General features: G+C 38.0%; 1 protein-coding gene across 3 annotated transcripts in view; it reads right to left on the bottom strand.

Moving 5' to 3' along the window:
• LOC122805554 (inositol-trisphosphate 3-kinase B-like) overlaps positions 1 to 21,680 on the bottom strand; it is an 835,875-nt gene that overhangs the window by 594,763 nt on the left and 219,432 nt on the right. The window contains exon 1 of one of the 3 annotated variants that reach the window (XM_044075771.1): positions 12,402 to 12,514. The exons of the other annotated variants lie outside the window; for them this stretch is intronic. The gene's annotated coding sequence lies outside the window, so the exon portion shown is untranslated. Of the gene's footprint in view, positions 1 to 12,401; positions 12,515 to 21,680 lie in introns of those variants that run through there. 3 annotated transcript variants of the gene reach the window in all.

Genomic DNA, 21,680 nt, shown 5'->3' with positions numbered 1-21,680 from the left:
TAAAACAAAGCCAATAAAACAATTAGAAAAACACTTTACAAGAGCCATTTCCAATTAAGTTCTCTATTTAACCCATAAGGGTACAGAGTATTGAATTTCAAAATGAAAAGTGCTTCTTTATGTTGCAATTTACTTTTTTAAACATGTATCTCTTTCACAATAAACTTTTTCTAAAGCACTTCCTTTCAACTTACTCCCATCACTATTATGGTACATTTTAAAATGTAACCCTAATGGGCTTTCCACTTTTTCATTTTTTATATTTCTTAAATGTTCTAAAAATCTGACACGAAAACTTTGTTTAGTTTCTCCTACATAAAATAGGTTACATTCACATTTAAGCACATAAATAATTCCCTCTGTCATACAGCTATAACTGTCACACACATCATATTTCTGTCCATTTATTTTATTAAAAGTAGATACTGTATAATTACATATACTACAATGACCACATGCTCGAAGACCAAAATTTCTAATAGATCTATTCAACTTTACCACAGGAAATTTAAACTGAACATGTATTAACATATCCTTAATACTCTTCCCCCACCTGTATGACACCATCGGTCTTTGAGGCAACAATTCACCCAAAAAGGGATCCTGTTTTAGAAAATTCCAATGGGTCATAATGGTCTTAACCAATTGTTCAGTGTAAACACCATATGTGGTCACAAAAAATATTTTATCCACTGAAATATTATTTTTATTTCTATCCTATCTACCCTGATATTTTGCAGCTATATGGTCTTGATTACCTGACATAAGTCTATTTCTGTCTTGTTCTACACATTTGGCACTATAGCCTCTATTTTTAAATTTCTCACATATTCTTATTATTTCTTCCTCCATTTTACCATTATCGCTGGTCAACCTTGAAATGTGTAGCAACTCATTATAAGGAAGAGCAGCCATTAAATGGGGAGGATGGCAACTGGAGTCATATAAAAAATATTTACTCCCTCAAACTTGTGATGAACAGATGTAACTATCTTACTTTCTTCTACCTCCAAATTAACATCTAAAAATGTCACTCTTTCTCCACATTGTGCCCCATCAAATTTAATCCCAAAATTATTTTGGTCCAAATTATGTATAAACTCACCTACCTGGATCTACCACTTTCACAGAGAAAAATTAAATCATCTATATATCTAAAATACTCTACTACATAACTTCTGAAAAACTCCATTCTATATAGAAATTGTGCCTCAAAATGGCCCATGAACAGATATGCATACATTGGAGCAAATACTGCCCCCATCACTGTTCCCTTAACTTGTTGGTACATTCAGAGTATAAAAGTACCTATGCAAACATTCTAAATATTCTGGACTTCGTATCATACCAAGAGGCCTTACACATTTCCTCCTGTTGTTCTTTTATAATGTATCAGATTGATCTTTCCTCCAGATTCTTTCTAAGTTCCTTTAATCAGTTCCTGTAGTTGTTATATAGTGTATTATATGTCTTACTAATTATCCTTTTCATAAGAGTGTCTTCACTTCTTGGTTCTACTAGAAACCTTACCAGAACTAGTACTTTATTCAATACTCCCTGCTCTATCTTTTTATATTCTGCCAGCAGCCCTAATATGGAAGGCAGCTCTGACCCACAGTTCAGACACTTGCTTGGCTTCATCCTATACCATCACACTTCCCTTCCAATTTATTTGCTCCCAGTAAATGTACCCTTGCTTGAACTTTCTTACTAGCCACCCTACTCTATGCCTCCTCTATCCTGACTAACCTACAATCTTCCCTTATTCACAAACTTGAATCAACATACAATAAAGTTGCTAGATTTGCTGTAAATCATCCCTTCTCCTCCCATCACCGCCTGACCCTACAGAAACTTCACTGGCTTGAACTCCCAAATCAACTTACTCAACTCCAAACTGCTGACTCCCTTCTCAATCACCCCACTACCTGCCCATCATTTTCCAAACTTCTGTCCTATTGCACCCCCAATCGTCCTCTTCGTAGTTTCAACCAACTCTTACTACTGACCTATAAACCCTGTAAAAATATAGGCAAAAACCTTTATAAATACTCTGTCTCTCATAGCTGGCACAAACTCCCATTACATATCAGAAGTATAACTCATGCCAACAACTTTAAATAGATACTGAAAAATCACCTGCTTAATTCCAAGATCTGTCACTGCAATGACCCCACTTAACCTCCTGTATACCTCTGTCTATTCACATTCTACAACCTTTGCTTAGGAAGTGTCTTGGCATTACTTCTAAGTCTTATAAATATTAGAACATGCTAGTTTTTCAGCACTGTGACTAAACTGTTTGTATGTTTATGTTTTAGTACTCACACTTTCTTATGTGGCAGCTATAATTTGTTCTATATACCGGCATTTCAGTTTGTACTCTATTTTATCTTATGTATAATGTTTCTTTTACTTTTTATTGCTGTAGATGTTATTGCAGCTTTTCTCCTCAGGTCTCCACTGAAAATGTTTTTTTTTGTAATTCAGCTGGACCAACCCGGTTAACAAATGTGAAATAAATAAATAAATAAAAGTAGCATGGATCCTTTCTTAGTTTGCACCAGTCACATCCTGCTGTCTCATGCCTGCTTTCTGTACCCTTAGCTGCATGTACTCCCCAGTGTCAGAATCTCTTTTCTCAATTCCCTCAGTGGATTAGTCTTTATAATGTTGTCTGCCAGTTTATAAATACAATATTCTGTATAATTATTCATTTCCTCTGGGCTTGCTTTCAGAATCCTAATCTCTCTGCATTCATTGTACTTCCACCTTGTTCCACTATCATTTTTTTTCTAATTTTATCTACATACCTCTGTTTGAGTTATGTTAAGTCTCAGTTGCATATCTTTAATTTATCCCTTCAGGTCAGGTAATCAAAAAAAAAAAAAAAAAGAAAGAAAAAAACACACTTTGTTCTATAGGAAGAATTAGTGTATCCTGCTTTTAGGGTCATAGGTCCATGGGTATGTACTAGGCTAGCCGCCCTTCATAACCATTTTAAACACAGCCAATTTCCCTTCTAAAGGTGAGAATCAAACCCTGTACTTTGTATCTCTGAGGTTAACGCCTTCACCATTATACCAACCCCCATCCTCATTTCATTTTTGTTCTATGCTTCTAATGTGGAAAACATGTTGTCAATAACAGAAGAAACTGCAACACTGAGAAACTCAAAAGCAGTAGAGAGGGGAACTATGTGCTGGGAAGGGGTGTGGGGACAGGTCCACAGTACTCTGAGTCTTATGTGAGTTTCTTTTTTAGGGAGGGCTCAAATACTAATTAAGAGAGGCTGAGGTTTTGGGGTTTCATAAAAGATTAAGAGCTGGAATGGAAAATGATCACTGTGTGAATTAGATAGGTAGTCAATATGTTTAAATATAATTAGCTGGATTTGGGGGAATGCAGGTGGAATAGTCCACCCTCATCCTTGCAACAGCAGTAGTTTTTGAAAGACTTTCAGCATCTACAAGTTTTACAGCTCTTTTGGGTTACGTTTGTTTTATTGCAATTTAACAAGTTTAGCTTCAATTACCCATTTATAAAACTCAGGCAGATACAAAAAACTACAAGGTCTCCTTCCACTGGTAACTTACATTGACAACTTCTTATGTTGTTAACTGTGTTTGTTCTTAAAAGCAGATTTTCTCAGAACACAAAGGATACAATATATGCAGCTACCCTGAACAGAAAGGGGCCCTTTCTGGACAGCTTCAAGACACTGCGGTCAGATGCTGCACAGTTCATCCTGTGCCAAGAGTAACCAAGTAAGTTTTTTGTGACACTCCATTTCTGATTGTAGCATTACTTAAACCAAAACATTAGCATTCATTATGCCTTTGGTCACTAACATTTAAGATCTACAGCACATTGGCCTCCCGTCAATGGCATGGATACTACAGACACAGCCACACTTCACAAACCTTCTGCCAGCCTACAACTGTTAAACTTTAATGAGGTCACATATGCATTCCTGTCCAAAAACAATGTTGCCAAAGAAATACTCTTGAAAGTGTACACCTAGTGAAAGCAGAACTACTTTTCAAAAGTTGAAGCTCTGGGTGTTGTAACAACTCTCACATCAACAAACTAAATACATTTCCTCTCGCTGTCTCTTTTTTGGCAAATTCTCCAGCCTGGACTCAAAGACAGCCTTAACTGAATAACTTCACCTTAAGAGATACCATTTTTTCTAAACCTGCTGTTGTCATTCATTTGGAATGTCAGCCAGCCAGGCAATGGCAGTCATATCACCAAAACTATTAAAAGTGGCATGTACAGGCACTCCACAAAATTCTGAAACTGCATTAGATACACAGCTACTATAACTCAGAACTGGATATATACCTTGTAACAATGTAAGGTGTTGCCAACTATGTCAGGCGAAGTAGGGCAGTAGATGTGTAACATATGCCAGCACAGCTAGCTGGAATTTAGTAAAGAATTGTATGTTATTTGAATATTAAACTGATTTATTTGACATTTGTTGACGGGATAGTCTGACTGGGCTAATGCTCTTTTTCAGCAGAGACCTGGGGAGAAAAACTCCACAGTACAATTAAGCAAAAATTACAGAAATTGACTTAATATACAATAACAACAGATGATTGTAATGAAAGTATTTGTAAAGTTGCTTGTGTTAAAAATGTACCAAGAGTGTGTCCTTCTGGACAGAGGAAGAAATATACATGTATTACTGTAACTGTTGAAGTGTATACATTGTAACAGAGGATACAGGAACAGAAGAGGTTAATCTCAACCCACTTGATTTAAAAAAAAATAGTGTGAAATTAAATCACCTGGCTTATGCCATAAAGATTGTATCTTACAGTTTTCAATGCAGCTAGAGACAAAAGGTCTGTACTAGAAAGCTATATTTTTATATTCTGCCAGCAGCCCTAATATGGAAGGCAGCTCTGACCCACAGTTCAGACACTTGCTTGGCTTCATCCTATACCATCACACTTCCCTTCCAATTTATTTGCTCCCAGTAAATGTACCCTTGCTTGAACTTTCTTACTAGCCACCCTACTCTATGCCTCCTCTATCCTGACTAACCTACAATCTTCCCTTATTAACAAACTCGAATCAACATACAATAAAGTTGCTAGATTTGCTGTAAATCATCCCTACTCCTCCCATCACCGCCTGACCCTACAGAAACGTCACTGGCTTGAACTCCCAAATCAACTTACTCAACTCCAAACTGCTGACTCCCTTCTCAATCACCCCACTACCTGCCCATCATTTTCCAAACTTCTGTCCTATTGCACCCCCAATCGTCCTCTTCGTAGTTTCAACCAACTCTTACTACTGACCTATAAACCCTGTAAAAATATAGGCAAAAACCTTTATAAATACTCTGTCTCTCATAGCTGGCACAAACTCCCATTACATATCAGAAGTATAACTCATGCCAACAACTTTAAATAGATACTGAAAAATCACCTGCTTAATTCCAAGATCTGTCACTGCAATGACCCCACTTAACCTCCTGTATACCTCTGTCTATTCACATTCTACAACCTTTGCTTAGGAAGTGTCTTGGCATTACTTCTAAGTCTTATAAATATTAGAACATGCTAGTTTTTCAGCACTGTGACTAAACTGTTTGTATGTTTATGTTTTAGTACTCACACTTTCTTATGTGGCAGCTATAATTTGTTCTATATACCGGCATTTCAGTTTGTACTCTATTTTATCTTATGTATAATGTTTCTTTTACTTTTTATTGCTGTAGATGTTATTGCAGCTTTTCTCCTCAGGTCTCCACTGAAAATGTTTTTTTTTTTTTGTAATTCAGCTGGACCAACCCGGTTAACAAATGTGAAATAAATAAATAAATAAAAGTAGCATGGATCCTTTCTTAGTTTGCACCAGTCACATCCTGCTGTCTCATGCCTGCTTTCTGTACCCTTAGCTGCATGTACTCCCCAGTGTCAGAATCTCTTTTCTCAATTCCCTCAGTGGATTAGTCTTTATAATGTTGTCTGCCAGTTTATAAATACAATATTCTGTATAATTATTCATTTCCTCTGGGCTTGCTTTCAGAATCCTAATCTCTCTGCATTCATTGTACTTCCACCTTGTTCCACTATCATTTTTTTTCTAATTTTATCTACATACCTCTGTTTGAGTTATGTTAAGTCTCAGTTGCATATCTTTAATTTATCCCTTCAGGTCAGGTAATCAAAAAAAAAAAAAAAAAAGAAAGAAAAAAACACACTTTGTTCTATAGGAAGAATTAGTGTATCCTGCTTTTAGGGTCATAGGTCCATGGGTATGTACTAGGCTAGCCGCCCTTCATAACCATTTTAAACACAGCCAATTTCCCTTCTAAAGGTGAGAATCAAACCCTGTACTTTGTATCTCTGAGGTTAACGCCTTCACCATTATACCAACCCCCATCCTCATTTCATTTTTGTTCTATGCTTCTAATGTGGAAAACATGTTGTCAATAACAGAAGAAACTGCAACACTGAGAAACTCAAAAGCAGTAGAGGGGAACTATGTGCTGGGAAGGGGTGTGGGGACAGGTCCACAGTACTCTGAGTCTTATGTGAGTTTCTTTTTTAGGGAGGGGTCAAATACTAATTAAGAGAGGCTGAGGTTTTGGGGTTTCATAAAAGATTAAGAGCTGGAATGGAAAATGATCACTGTGTGAATTAGATAGGTAGTCAATATGTTTAAATATAATTAGCTGGATTTGGGGGAATGCAGGTGGAATAGTCCACCCTCATCCTTGCAACAGCAGTAGTTTTTGAAAGACTTTCAGCATCTACAAGTTTTACAGCTCTTTTGGGTTACGTTTGTTTTATTGCAATTTAACAAGTTTAGCTTCAATTACCCATTTATAAAACTCAGGCAGATACAAAAAACTACAAGGTCTCCTTCCACTGTAACTTACATTGACAACTTCTTATGTTGTTAACTGTGTTTGTTCTTAAAAGCAGATTTTCTCAGAACACAAAGGATACAATATATGCAGCTACCCTGAACAGAAAGGGGCCCTTTCTGGACAGCTTCAAGACACTGCGGTCAGATGCTGCACAGTTCATCCTGTGCCAAGAGTAACCAAGTAAGTTTTTTGTGACACTCCATTTCTGATTGTAGCATTACTTAAACCAAAACATTAGCATTCATTATGCCTTTGGTCACTAACATTTACGATCTACAGCACATTGGCCTCCCGTCAATGGCATGGATACTACAGACACAGCCACACTTCACAAACCTTCTGCCAGCCTACAACTGTTAAACTTTAATGAGGTCACATATGCATTCCTGTCCAAAAACAATGTTGCCAAAGAAATACTCTTGAAAGTGTACCCCTAGTGAAAGCAGAACTACTTTTCAAAAGTTGAAGCTCTGGGTGTTGTAACAACTCTCACATCAACAAACTAAATACATTTCCTCTCGCTGTCTCTTTTTTGGCAAATTCTCCAGCCTGGACTCAAAGATAGCCTTAACTGAATAACTTCACCTTAAGAGATACCATTTTTTCTAAACCTGCTGTTGTCATTCATTTGGAATGTCAGCCAGCCAGGCAATGGCAGTCATATCACCAAAACTATTAAAAGTGGCATGTACAGGCACTCCACAAAATTCTGAAACTGCATTAGATACACAGCTACTATAACTCAGAACTGGATATATACCTTGTAACAATGTAAGGTGTTGCCAACTATGTCAGGCGAAGTAGGGCAGTAGATGTGTAACATATGCCAGCACAGCTAGCTGGAATTTAGTAAAGAATTGTATGTTATTTGAATATTAAACTGATTTATTTGACATTTGTTGACCGGGATAGTCTGACTGGGCTAATGCTCTTTTTCAGCAGAGACCTGGGGAGAAAAACTCCACAGTACAATTAAGCAAAAATTACAGAAATTGACTTAATATACAATAACAACAGATGATTGTAATGAAAGTATTTGTAAAGTTGCTTGTGTTAAAAATGTACCAAGAGTGTGTCCTTCTGGACAGAGGAAGAAATATACATGTATTACTGTAACTGTTGAAGTGTATACATTGTAACAGAGGATACAGGAACAGAAGAGGTTAATCTCAACCCACTTGATTTAAAAAAAATAGTGTGAAATTAAATCACCTGGCTTATGCCATAAAGATTGTATCTTACAGTTTTCAATGCAGCTAGAGACAAAAGGTCTGTACTAGGAAGCTTTATGTGTTGTCTTTGGGGGCAACTAATTGCTACTATGGAAGGGTGGAGGTTTGAAATTGTTTTATCACTTCCAGAAGCTGCAACAGATCTTAGCAAGCTCTATGTGTGTGTATTATTGACACATATGTGCTAAATCCTGGCAGCTTCTAGCCAAGGGATAGCATGTGAACCAGAAGTCAGATGACCATATATATATTTATTTATATTTATTTAAGTTTGATTACTGGGGAATTCCACTGGGCCATAAAGAGCCCATTTTCAGTGAAAGCCCGTGGAGAAAAGCTCCAAATATTGCAAGTAAATATTACATGTTACAACATAACAAAGATTTGTACAGAACAAATAAAACATTTAAGAAATATAATACATTATGTAATAAACTTTTAGTGAGGTAACATTTAATCAGAAGGTTACAAGCACTTTGGGATAAAAATACATTTTTGTCAAATAAGCTGTAATTCTGTAATCCATCACTAAGAATGATGTTTTAATACCAGGTGAGACTGAAGTCTCAGAGCACTCTGTTTTTGGAATCTGACAAAGAAGGACCCCTCATCTACTTCATCTTGCCTTGCTCTAGTAAGTGAACCAGGGAATAGTAATTCTTTAGATCAGTCAAGAAAATATAGTGAGATTAGTTAAGTACTGTTTTTCTGTATCTGTGTGAATCTATTCATCTGTGTTATTTTAGTTTTTCCTGTGAATTGAAACTCTGATGTTTAAGGTAAATAGGTATTCCATATTTTCATGCTCTTTTATTATTTATTAGTAAATATATTTAAATTTTCATTGCGGCTGGTCTTTTAGAGAATATTTTAACCATTGAGAGTTCTTTTGTTTTTGTGGCTTCTCAATCGTTGTTCTCTGGTTGGGGTATCAGCACCAAGCATTCGTTTTTTGGATTAACCATTGAGAGTTTGTTTGTGTCTTTCGGCTTTTCCCGGTTAGGGGTCGCCACAGCGGAACTCCGGTCCGCTAATGATTGGCAATTGATTTTTACATACCGGCTTGCCAGGCCTGACACACAACCTTCAATGAAGGTACACCCATTCACGCATGTCTCCACACAGAAGACGCTCTAGCTGAGAATCGAACTGGACAGCGTCTTACTGTGAGGCGACAACGCTACCGCAGCACCACCACCGCGGGTATTTTAACCATTGAGAGTACTACATCTATTTGGTGACACATTGTGGCCACTCCTGAAAGCCTTACTGCATTAGCCAAACACTATCATTTGTATTAATATTAATTTCATTCATTTGGGTACCCTTGTAAGAGCCTTAGAGTAGCTGGCTTTGTAGTGTCTTGTGACAGTAACTCTGTTATAGTCTGGGCAGAAGAGGGCATAGCTAGTAAATCTGTGCCAGCCTTTCCCAGGTGTGTGTGTGTGTGTGTGTGTGTGTGTGTGTGTGTGTGTGTGTGTGTGTGTGTGTGTGTGTGTGTGTGTGTGTGTAAACTGAATCTCAAAAAGTGTGTGTGTCAGCTTCTTGGAGCAGGGACATGAAACACTGTTTTCACAGGAAACTGTGGTTCAAATACAAGTTTGCCCTGATTCTTCTGGACAGTTCCTGAGATTTTCTCCACCACTAAGACATTTTATTTTGGAACAAGAGAAACATTTTCACTGACACAATCTATTTTGGAACCACATGGTGTGTAGATGGTCAAGAAACAAGACACTCATTCATTTTATTGAATAAAGTTATAGCAACTGAAGTTTTTTATCTCCTTGAAAGCCTGATCTGCCTCCATATACATTTTCAACCAACCTGAAAAACTATTCTGAAAACTGTTGGTTATAACAAGTTTAATTTTAGTACTATGATTAAACTTACTCCTCTTACATCTAGTATGAAATAATTCATTATTTTTCACAAACAATCTGGCATTGCCAATTTTCAACATTTTTCCCTTGTGCCAGATTTTTGTCTTCTACGATTGCATTCTAATCAGTATGTGTCTCAGCTGCTTTCTGGAGGCTACATTTGGAGCATAGACACAATACACATGCACCCTCTCAACTAAAACCTTCCTGTGGAGCACCAGTCCAGATCCTCATCTGTTCCTTCATAACATTAATTCAATCTTCCCCCTCCATCTCTCTGACACTGATGAAAACCTCTGTTTTTCTCTTCATGCTGTATCATGTGTATGTGTACATGGTGGTGGGGGGGTTGTTTGACTGCATGCTTGTGTGACTCTCACAATCAGACACCATGTTGTTGTGCACCCCTTGTATGTATAAGTAAACTCTTCACACTTTACTGGGTGCATACATGCCACGCTATGCACCCAGACAGCAGCAACAGGTGAAGAAACATAACTTACAGCACTTTATTATTGCAATGGGCTTAGAGACAGGCAGCTCATGTATTCTTAGGAACATCATACCAATAATATTTTATTTTTACACAGTGGCACTTGGAATACACAGCTGCATGCTACTTTAACATTGTCTATACTTTCACATTCACCCAGGATGCAGGAAAAACAGCGGTGCAGTGTTGGTATTCTATGTTTACCCCTTTTTGTTGCATCACAGAGTATGTATACCATATGTATGGAACTCAAGCTCTACACCTTTCTTTGTAATACAATCCTTACCTGACTGTCCACATCTCTCTGATGGTTGCTAGAAATGAGAAAAGTACTGGATGAGCCTCTGAGCATCATATGTTCATGTACGGCTCAATCCATAGTTATTGGCACTTATGCAAATACGTCTTAGAATTAGATAGCTGTCTGTAGTTTGCACTGAATGACTTCCACACTGCCTCTAGTACCCTATGCAGAAACCATTTGCGAATCTGGCTTGGTGCTATCTGGGAATGAAACATTACTACTGGACTAGCAATCATAGGAGGGGTTGGCAAAGATTAATTTCTCCTAAAGATTGTAACATCCAATGGCAAACTTATCAACATTTATTTACTTTAGAAATATTGCTTTTTTATTAAACCTTCCCTTCAGTTGTCTATAATACATACTAACTATAAGATTATGAAATTTGAGTTGTGGAAGCTGCCCAGGGCATCAAATGACCTAACTACATCTAAGTCATCTGCATTTCAGGCTGATCAAAGAAACAATACGACAGCAGCACAGCTTGATCCTTCTTGACAACTGCCGCACTGTCATCCTCAACAACTGTTTGCCTATTGCCATCTTTTAGAACATGCATCATCATTTGTTCAACTCCTTTAGCTTGAGTTACATCACAGACTGATGATTGGTGGATTAAAATACAGAAAACAGAGAAGAACAGATTCTGCTAGCATAACAAAACTGCCCAATTCATCCTATGTGTCCATTTCAATAGTTACAGTTACATTTTTGTTTATATTTATAGTGCAATGGATAAGAAAGAAACCAAGTGTATTTGTCTCACTTATAATACAAATGCATCTGTCTTATTCAGAGCACAAGTCCAGACTTAATTCAAAAGATGTTCCCAGATTAAATTCATTTTAATAATGCTAATAAGAAGTACAGAATCAGTGAATTAGAGAACATCAGCAAAGAAATAAACATAAAATAAATTGTTAGGCAAAATATTTGCAATAAATGCCTGTACATCTGTCATTAATAAGGCTTAGCAAATGCCCACATTGTAGTGTGCTTACCAGTAGCTATTATATTTTATACAGACAAGATCTAAAAGTTGACTACATATCAGTATGGCATCAATGCAGATGCAGGCTTTTTTGCAGATGATTTTTTATGCTAGCTTAATTATTAAAATACATTTCTGAAGAACTAAATCCATTAATCGGGAGAGTATGGTCACAGGGCAGTTTAGAGGTTTCCATAAACTGCTGTGGAAAGTTTATTATGTTTTTTTCTTATTCACTATCTGTATTCGGATTATCAGTGGAACAAACACAGCATTTTATGCTATAGTAGAAAAGAGTAACAGAAGTCTATATTCATACCTACTTGGACTTTGGCTTTTCTATAAAACTGATAAACATGGAACCACTAATAAGTAGGAAAGTGGTTTGAACTGATTTGTTGCATACAGTTTTATACAATGATATATTTTTTAAAAACAGAATGTGTACCACTAAATATCGGTTAAAACCTCTCATCTGGAACAAGTAATATGAAAATGTACACATGCAATTCTGCTAAAAGCTGCATATAAAAATACTGTCTGTGCAGAAAAATCATTGATTATAACACCAGAGGCACCATTCACGGTTTATTTTCTTACCTCTTCTCAAATCCAGTAGTTAATATTTAATTTCTTTCCAGCAAGGGAGACTGACTGTTATGAAATGTTTTCAGAACAGCAGAACTCTGAGCTGAGTATCTGTGTGGCATGCCATGGTCAACTTTCCAGTGCAATGAGTGCAACCATGAGTCCGTACACCTTTCTTTTGCAGCTGGAATGGCTAACATCCTTAGATACTCTGCTCTATTTTGGCAGCCACCCAGACTCAATTACAGGCAGAGTTTCTGTTTTCTTACCTGCCCCTGGAATTTGACTGTTTCAACTTTGTAATATAATTTTAACTCTCTCAGCTTATGGCTGTCATCCAGGGATGTGGCACAAAATTCACTTGTCACTAGAAAAGAGGAAAAAGCACTGAAGCAGGCATGTTTTAATAGATTTACAAGTGCAATACACATACATGGTAACAGAAGGATACATTGTTTAACAAATAGTCTGCATACCATATACCCTTGCAGTCCATACAAGTTATAAACTAGCAGATTTTCTCAAAATAATGTATAATATCACATTGAAACTGCACACACACTCCGACATAAAGGTGTGACCCTACAGTTATAAAATCACTAATTTACAAATGCAAGCACTCAGAAACATCCTTGAATGTACTGATAAATTATACAGCAAGATAGTATTAGCTATTATTTGACTATCGACTTTATGTTGTCATTTGGATAATTTGTTAAGGCCCACTGGGTAGAACTGTCTTGTTTTATGGGTATTTCAGTATGGACAGTTGCATGACTACTCTACACTCCCATAGTATGAAGTTGGAAATGGAAGTAAGAAACAAACATACATGTACTTTGTAGCTCCAAGTACATACAGATTCCAAACCAGGCAACATCACGGGATGTCATGACAGAACTCCAATCCCTGAAGGGGAGAGGCAGTGACATAACTTGATCACCATGACAACCAAACCAACCCACTGTGTTGATTTAACTTGAATTTGGTTTTGTTGAAGTCAACTGCACAGAAGCTCTGTTTCATTTTAGATATCCTTCTAATAAGATATGGTTTTAGTCTAATCAGCAATAGTCATGACTAAGGGGCTACCATTATTATAGAGGTAAAATGAGCCAAGTTTACATCCAGCCATTGCCAGTGCGCAACTCTACTGTTAAAACAGAGCACACAGTCCTGCCTATTAGTAGAAGCAAGTGCTTTGGCTCTGCTGGACTACCAGTGACAGCTATACATCAGGGAATGAAGGCAGCAACCGTGACATCAGGCTGCATGTATCCCATTCAAGAGTGTCTATATTCACTTTAGGTACTACTATTGGAAAAAGAAGGACAAGGAGATAAAATAATGCACATAGTGACATCTTAACTCATACCTTCAACTTGTATTGGGATAGCAAGCTTTTAATTTCATTATTACTTTATTAATTTATGTCTTGCCTGAGTTAGTGAGCCTTTTTAATCCAGTCATGATAGTGACCAGAAAATCAACTTATTAAAATAGCTTTATGATAAATAAAACTGTAAGGCAGAATGGGCTATTGCAGGTTACATTGACATTATAAAGCTTACTACAGATACTTGTATTGAGTTAATTAGTTAGTTCTTTTATTAATTGGGAAGGCCACTTCAGCACAAGGTCTTCTTTTTCAGCGTGGCCTGTGATATCTATAACATAAAATACATTTTTCATATAAAATGTTAGCCAAAGAACAGTTAAAGGATTATAAGTAAAGTTAACATGGGATTAAAACAGGCAAAGAAGAGTAGTAAATTATATCTAGCATCAAACAACAAATGATCTCTTGGTAAGAGAACTCCTTTCTTCGGCTTAGACTCGGAAGGGGGTGTTGCTTGGTTAATGCAACATTTGGTATTTGTAGTTTGAAAAAAAAAGACTAGAACATGAGTTTCTTTGTTGTCATCTATATCAGCTTTACTTTCAGGCTGTGCAGTTGTGAGTGGGAAAGCAGTCTACGTGACACACATATGAGTATCCTGACAGAAGCTAATGCACCAATCTCTTACAGGAACATGCACAGATATCTCAGACAGTAGAAGCATTTCATTTTCAGTAATTGCTGTGGTGGTGAAATAAATGCAAAGATACTGTACTTTCATTAGAAGTTTATATGAAGTAAAAGAAAGCAAAATAAGTAAATAAAATAAAAAGCAAAACTGGTTACAAGTGGTGCATGATAAGCAGAGAGACAGTGTGAAGGGTTCATATCTTAGACATCATAGCCACTGAATTATTTTTTCTTTTTTTCCATTTGAGTTGATTACGTTAGGTAAAATGGAAAGAAAAGCCTCTAACACCATAATGGAGCAGTGGAAATAATAAATCCTGAAAGTTATCTTCCTGTTAGATGTGATTAAAGTGACGTGAACAGGAGAGTGGCTGAGGCAGTTCGATAATGTCGTAGCACGTAATTTGAGTGAAAGCATTTGGTTCACTACTGTGCTTTCTAAGCAGGTTAGCTTGACGGGTCTATTATAATCTTGGCATTTTTGATAATCAACTGTTCTGCTGTTCCATTTTCACAGGGGAAAAAACATGAAAGGGCAATTGTTCTTAGTATTCTGACAAGCAGAATGAAATAATGCTGCTGTTACTATTCTCGGCACGTGTTGTTTGGGAGTTGTGATAAGTTTATTATAACATCCAGACTGTTATCACAGATGAATGTTTTTATAGGTGACCATGTAGAAGACTTGGAAGGAAAAGTTTATTTTTTGCAAAGAGGTTAATGCATAAAATACAAAGGATAAAAAGGGACTTGGCAATACTGGAATACTGGACTAAAACATGTGAGCTTACATTTGATGCAGAAATTGCAAAGTAATCTATATGGAAACCAGAAATAATACAAAATAAGGAGTGGGTTAGTACAATGTTGCAATGCAGCAAGAAAGGCTAGCAGAACATTGTGTAAAAACTGGGAACAATATTGTCCCTCTTTCCAAGCAGTTACTATGGCAGGTATGTAAAGTAATCATCAACATATCACTATAAAAATATAAACAGGATTAAGGAAGTTTAGAGCAGGGCAACATAAACAGAGAATGGTATACATGAGAAATATATAAAGAAAGATGCTAAAAGAGCTTAATATTTACAGCCATGAAGAAAGGATGTAGAAAATGTCATGACAGAAACAGTTAAATACCATAACAGAATCCACATAGTCCAAATGGGTGCTATCATTCCAAAAGAAGATCTACAAGAAAAATAAATCAAAGTTCTGAGAACACACACTGGGCAGTAGAAGGGAGGTAGATGGAAAGATTAAAAAGTGACTAGATTCAAGAATTTATGGCCCACTCATTATGAATAAGTAAAATGAACTAGTGCAGATCTGTAAGGGAAGATTCAGCCTGCTAGTTTTGATTAGCTTCTCTGAGGAGGCCACAGCTGTCCCATATAAGGGGGATACATGCATACACATCCTTACTTTCATCTTGCACATATCTTCAACATTATCCAGCATTGAAGAATTATAAACTCAAAGAGCTTAAGGTCACTGCATAATTAGTCTGCTAAGGAGACAACAAGCTTTCCAACAGAATTCAGCAGGTAAAACTGAAAGACCAACTGACTGAAGTAAAGAGTTGGATGTCATAGGACTCTTTTCTTACCTCACATCATTTTGGAATCATCCTGTGATGCAGAGACTGATAATGGTATCCACTGGTCCAACAGATTTCTTAATGACTGCAAACTGGGTGACATTTCTTTCTCCCTCTCGCACAAAACAGTTCTCGATAAAAGGTTGGACACAATCATTACCTGGTGTAAAATAAGGGCTTGGCCTTCAATACTAATAAATATGCCACAGTAATATTTGGAAAGCAGACGCCTCTGCAACCCATGAGTTAATTTAAAACCACTTACTAAGTGCCAACATATGGCCATAGGTAAGGATATATCCTTTGACTGGCAGGTTGTCAGGGCAATAAAAAATGTCTTCACCAAGGGACATCAGGCATGATTTCCCATGGGTAAGCAGCTCTTCTTCCAGCCACACGGCAACCTACAGATTTTAACTACAGACAAAGTTTCAGTTTTAATGAAAATAAGCAGAATTTGTTTAGCAAGATAGTTTTATTTGCAAAATTTAAGGAACTCACTGGCTGATAGCAAAATAGTTGATGTACACTTAAAAATGGATCAAAGAGGTTGGTGCATATGGAATCCACCTAAGGGATGATGAGTGGTTTTCTTACTAACCATTTGCAACAACTTTATTAAAAATGACAACATGGTGACTAACAATAGGCACTTTAACATCTATCTACCGATCTACAATATATATATATATATATATATATATATATTTATATATATATATATATATATATATATATATACAGAGAGAGAGAAAGAGCACAGATTTTATATATATTTATATACAGTGATGTATATATACATACACGTGTGTGTGTGTGTGTGTGTGTGTGTGTGTGTGTGTGTGTGTGTGTGTGTGTGTGTGTGTGTGTGTATGTGTCTGTGTAGATATATATATATATATATATATATAGTTCCCCTTTATAATCTCGAAATACTGAAATCTTGAATTTCAGTATCCTGAGACAATTAAGGCGAAACTTCAAAATAGCAAAAGTGCATAAGCGCAAATCCGAATATCGCAAATTCATGCTTATGCATTTATGCTATGTTATGTGAAGTGTTTGGCTGGGATGGTGTCCAGAATTTAAGGTGACTGAGTGTATGTGAGTATTTTTGTATGTTGTACATGTGGGTTAGGGTAGGGAGGTGGAAGTATGAGTGTGAGTGTTGGATGTGTGTGGGAGGGTGCGAGGGACTGTAGAAAGTCTGGGTGTGAGTTTTTTTTTTTTTCTGTTTCTGCGATCTCAGAATTGGTATATATGAGTAGGGGGATATGGGGCAGGGGGGATTGCCCCCTGTTTACATGTAGTGTAGGGTTGAATAGTTTGTGTGCTATGGGTAGAATGGTGTGTGTGTTGTGTGGTGTATGGTGTATGTATGTTCGTGATTGTGTGTTTCGTGATTTTGGGTTTCTGGATTGTGAGTCATTCACCTTTATAGTTTTGAGATACTGAAATTCGAGATTTCAGTATTTCGAGATTATAAAGGGGAACTAAAGGGGAACTCTCTCTCACTCTCTCTCTCTCTCTCTCTCTCTATATATATATATATATATATATATATATATATATTTAGGAGCCTAACTTTTGATTGAAAGCACAGATAATCCACAAAGGATCAAAAAATAAATAAAACAGATGTTTTTTCTGGGGAAAAGCCCCCCTTGCATCCCCCCACACAACCTGCTAATTAATCCCCACTGCACTGAGACAATTGTCACTTTTTTGACAGCTGATTTTCAATCACCTGTACCAGCTCCCTCCCCATCAACAAAAGCCTATGCTCCTACATATATGTGTGTGTGTGTGTGTGTGTGTGTGTGTGTGTGTGTGTGTGTGTGTGTGTGTGTGTGTGACAAGCTGTCAAACAGCAACTTGTCAAGCTGGAATACTGCTGTCACACCTGACTGATAATCAGCTGATTGTAGGTGCCAATACTTGTTTTGTGCAAGATTGCAGTACAATGGATATTAGGAAATTTTCCTTTTCCACCATGGTAATGCAATCTCAGAGTTGGTATATATAATTAGCAGGGGATGTGGGGCATATTCCCTCAGATGGGGTGTCGAGGGGGCTTCCCTTCAAAAAAAGAAACGTATTCTTTTCTTTTGTTTTTATCGATCGGCTGCTGATTGACAAGTTGTGATTGATTAGTTGCCATTTGATCTGTTGCAGTTTTGATCATCTGTCATGCATTCATATAGATATATATATAAGTATATGTTTTGTGTGTGTGTGTGTGTGTGTGTGTGTGTGTGTGTGTGTGTGTGTGTGTGTGTGTGTGTGTGTGTGTGTGTGTGTGTGTGTGTGTATAGCATAGCATACTTGAAATCACTGAAGGTAAGGATGCTTGGACATTTTTGTAAAATTAGTATCCCATTTACGACTTTCATGAGCAATAAATTGAAAGGGCTGCTGGTGGGAGTCCATGGCCAATGGCTGCTAAGTTCTTGTTGTCTAAACAAAAATAATTAGTATTAAAACCAGCACCAGGGGCACCAATATCCTAGACCTAGTCATCACCAATATGGGCAACTGATGTTCCACACCAGAGGTCAGCTCCTCGTTGGTCAGATCTGACCATAAGCTAATCACCCTAGACAGCCACATCCCGCCCTCATCCCCACTAAGCTAACCACCGTATAAAACTTCTCCAAAGCCAACTTCATGCTTCTCAAGATATTAGTGGCAAACTTCACGACACCCATGCAGATGGAAAATAGAAGTACGACTGCTGAATCTTACACCAGTGCACTGTATGAACACATACATGACTGCATGCACCATGCCATCCCAAATAGAACCAAGACGCTCTCCTCCAAAAAAGTGAAGCCAATCTGGTGGTCCCCTGCCATAAACAAACTCTACAACAAAAGTAAGAAACTGTTGCAAAAAATAGTAAAATCCCAAGATTGGAAAAACTTCCTTGTCAGCCTCAGTAAGAAGCTGAGATCCCTCATAAGATCCTTCAAAGCTAGATACGAAAATAAAATCACCACAGATTCTAAAGACAACTACAAGGCATTCTATAGTCATGTCAAAAATCTCAATGGCAGCACTCAGATCTGCTCTGAGTTAGAGCACAATGGTACTAAATATACAGAACCAACTGATATTGCCAACATCCTGGTAGATAGGTTCAGTGCTATCTTCACCCCCCTCTCACCCCCTAAAGGGCCCATTTCAATACTGGAATAATACCAAGTCCTGATAATCATGGCTGCATAGGTAAAAAACGCACTCTCCAAAGCCAAGAATACAGCATCCATGGGACCAGACAACAACCCTGGCTGTGTTCTGCATGAACTACAAAACGAACTGGCAGCCACCTAAGTACCATGTTCAGTCATAGCCTTACTTCAGGCTTTGTGCCTATTGAAGGGCACACAGCTATGGTTATCCCACTCCACAAAGGGGGATCCACCATGGACCCCGGGAACTACCACCCCATTAACCTGACGAGCCTGATCTGCAAAGCCACAAAACATATCATCATGGAACTTATAAACAAAGACATAGGTTACCTTCAAACTCTGGACCCCACCCAGTTTGGGTTCATGAAAGGCAGATCATGTCTCCTAAACCTGCTTGACTTCTTTAAAGCAGTCACCAGAGCCGTGGATAAGGGTAAAGTGGTTCGCACAGATTCTAGACCTTGCCAAGACATTCAGCACCATCCTCACTCTGGAATCAAAGATAAACTCACTAAATTGGGTATAAATCCCTATGTCACGCAATGGGTTGCCAACTGGCTCACTGATAGAACCCACTGTGTGAAGATAGCCGACTCCAAATCCAACTCCAGACCAGTGACAAGTGGAGTACCACACAGTTCAGTCCTGGGTCCACACCTGTTTGGCATCTACTTCGCTGATGTTCAGGCCAATACAGAGGGTCTATGGCTAACAAAGTTCACAGACGACTGCAAACTGGGCACCATTATTGAATCTCCAAATGATGTGGATATTCTACAAAAGGGCCTCACTGAGACAGATGCCTGGTGTCAAAGCCATGGCCTCAAGCTCAATGCCAAAAAATGCATAGCCATCCCTTTTGGTAAAAACCCTGTGTCTATTAGGCAGCGCAGTGGTGCAGCGGTTAATGTTGTCACCTCACAGCAAGAGGTTCTCTGGTTTGATTCTCGGCTGGGGTGCCTTCTGTGTGGAGTTTGCATGTTCTCCCTGTGTTCCCGTGGGTTTCCTCCGGGTACTCCGGTTTCCTCCCACATTCCAAAAACATGCATCTGGAGCATTTCTCCCCGGGCCTCCGTTGAAAACAGGCTCTGTTGAACATAGTCGGACTATCCCGGTCAACAAATGTTAAATAAATAAAATAAAAAATGAACTACCACATAGGTGGTAGTCTACTTAGCACTAAAAGTATGATAAGAGACCTAGGGACACAGGTGGATAGTAGTCTCTCCTTTGATAACCACATTGCCACAGTAGTCAGGAAATCCTTCTACATGGCACACCTCATCACAAAAGGTTTCTCAGCCAGAAAAAAGGAGGTCATTGGTCCTCTCTACTCATTATTTATTAGACATTATTATAGAGTACAATGCCCCATTTGGTATGTACCTCACAAGACATTTACAACAACTGTAAGGCCACAGAAATACCTCATAAAGAGGATCACCGGCCTCAAACAGATGCCCTATGCAGACCGTCTCAAAAAACTCCAGCTCTACTCCGTTGCATATCGCCTACTCACAGGTGATCTCTGCCTAACATACAAAGACATGTCAAACCCAGAGCTGTTGGACATGCTACACTTACAGAATTCCCAAACCCTCTGAGCCACACGCTCCAGGAACCTAAACTTTGTCACCACAATATACAAAACATGCTGGAGGGATCGGTTCCTGTGCCAGAGACTCCCCATACTTTGGAACAGACTACCTGTTCATGTCAAGCAGAGCACCTCATTAGCCCTCTTTAAGAAAAATCTTGACGATTGGATGGGAAATAGGAAATTCACCCTGGGAATCACTTCTGTGGCTCTGCTTGACAGGGGCACAGGAAAATAATTTTTGGGTGGTGAAAGCCAGGGAATCTTTATGGCCTGGCTTGTATATGTCCTAGGGATGATAGCCTAGTACCTACCTATGAACCAGACAGACAGCCCTTTGAATAGCATCAAGTCACACATTTATTTAGATCATGACTTTTTGAAGATGAGAAAGGAAACAACTCAGATCTGCAGTCCCATTGCTAAAAATAAGGGTATCAAGGTTATTATGCACTACCCTGAAATATTATGAATTATGATGAGAAAAAAAGTGGACTTCTTTGAAGGATCCAGATAGTTTGGGAAGAACTGAAGTTCTTGGGACTGAATAATGATGTACAACAGTGGAGCTATGTGTAGCTCTAAAAGAAACACAAGTGTTCTCACTCACAGCCACCACCACAAAGCAACCAACATGGAAAAACTGTGTATACAAGAAGATGCATCTATGAACTGGTACTGGTTGCTTGTAGGTGTTATAACTTGGCAATGACCTTTGATTTAGAGTTTCCTGAGAGACTTGGCCCTAGGTGATCTCTAACCATGACTTCACTGTGGAACTTTTAGTATGGATGTAACTGAAACAATAATGATACTGAAGGCAGCACTGAGTGCTACACTGACATGATTCTCCCCGATATCTCAGCTGTTA

Source organism: Protopterus annectens, chromosome 6.part1 (genome assembly GCF_019279795.1).
Source record: "Protopterus annectens isolate FY-2018-M chromosome 6.part1, PAN1.0, whole genome shotgun sequence".
Taxonomy (NCBI): Eukaryota; Metazoa; Chordata; order Ceratodontiformes; family Protopteridae; genus Protopterus; species Protopterus annectens.
Note: the sequence above shows the minus strand (reverse complement) of the source record. Positions and strands in the feature narration are given on the sequence as shown.